The sequence below is a fragment of the Amphimedon queenslandica genome, unplaced genomic scaffold (assembly GCF_000090795.2).
Source record: "Amphimedon queenslandica unplaced genomic scaffold, v1.1 AMPQUscaffold_12655, whole genome shotgun sequence".
NCBI lineage: Eukaryota > Metazoa > Porifera > Demospongiae > Haplosclerida > Niphatidae > Amphimedon > Amphimedon queenslandica.
The window spans coordinates 9,616-10,887 of record NW_003547109.1 but is presented as its reverse complement, the minus strand read 5'-3'; the positions used below and the strand labels follow the sequence as shown (position 1 = coordinate 10,887).

Sequence of the window (1,272 nt, the reverse complement as noted above, 5' to 3'; positions counted from 1 at the left end):
CCTCTTGTTTCTTTAATTTTTTTTCAATTTAATCCTACTACTTTTTCCATTTTAATGTTTTTTATTTACTTGTTTCCATTCTTTTTTCTTAAATTAATAAATTACATTCTGTTATGATTATGTGGTTAGGTTAATCATATTCATGCTAATCACGTGCGCATAAATTAAAATGGCGTCAAACCACAAACCCACGTGGTGTCTGCAGCTGGATTTTGACTTCCATTTTGTTCTCTCCTCGCTTCTTTATTAATCCACCTTTGTAGTCCTTGACCCAAGCACAAAGGAATGATGTAAAAGCCAACTTGAGCGGTTCTCTGGTTTAAAAGATTATCGTGGCGATAGAAGAAGTTGAAAGAAGAAAAAGTCTGAAGAATTTTGCAGAAATTTGAATTTTGGCCTATTCTCCAAAAAAGCTCCTGCTACGTTAGAGTCCACTTTAAAGGTACCAGGAGAATCGCTCAGTGAAGGAGAGCTCATCTAAGCCATTTATAAGGCTGTACAACGTAAGATAAAAGAGTTATGAGTGTTTGAAAATCATAAAAACGGCAGCCATCTTGAAAAACCAACCTCAATCCTACAAATAGGCTATCACCTATATACCTTAAGGTTACTTTTAAATGCGGGTACTATTAATTGCGAATTTTGCGTTTGGGTTAAAAATCGCAATTATTAATAATGACGTCATGATGCCATATAACTATTAGTAATAATTACTTAATCGCAATTTTTAATACCAGCAAAATCTACCTTGTGCTAAAATCGCAAAATTTAGTACCCGCAATTAAAAGTCACTCTAAGGTAATAAATTTTACACATTCATAGATTGAAAGGTGGGATTTATTTTTTTAAATTAATTATTGGGGCGAGCCTGAGCTCGCCCCACTCTAGCTAAACTCTCAGTCACGCCCCGTCTGTCTGTCTGTCCACGTACGTCACCCCTATTTATGCGTAGATCTAATACGGTAGGTAGATACTATGCATTACCAATGCAATTTTCAATTTTTCATGGATCCAAGTGGGAGTGGTCACAGTAAAATAAAAATGGCAACCAACACACTGGAAGAATTCATGAGCTTTCTAGCAGCAATATAAGGCAGATACACCGTCCAAAGACTTCTCCAGCAGCTATAGAAGGTTTTAAATTCAACTAATAACCTATGAAGCTCGTCTTTATTGATGCAATTGCTATTAAAACTGAAAGTCAATCAAGCTTTTTCTCAGTCATCTTAATATTGGATAATATTATATCTAAAGCTAAGTAAAGCATCTTTA

The 1,272-nt window shown here is 34.9% G+C and overlaps 1 protein-coding gene across 1 annotated transcript in view; it reads right to left on the bottom strand.

The window, feature by feature from the left end:
- LOC109587209 (uncharacterized) overlaps positions 1-1,272 on the bottom strand; it is an 8,180-nt gene that overhangs the window by 4,984 nt on the left and 1,924 nt on the right. The gene's annotated exons all lie outside the window — the stretch shown is intronic.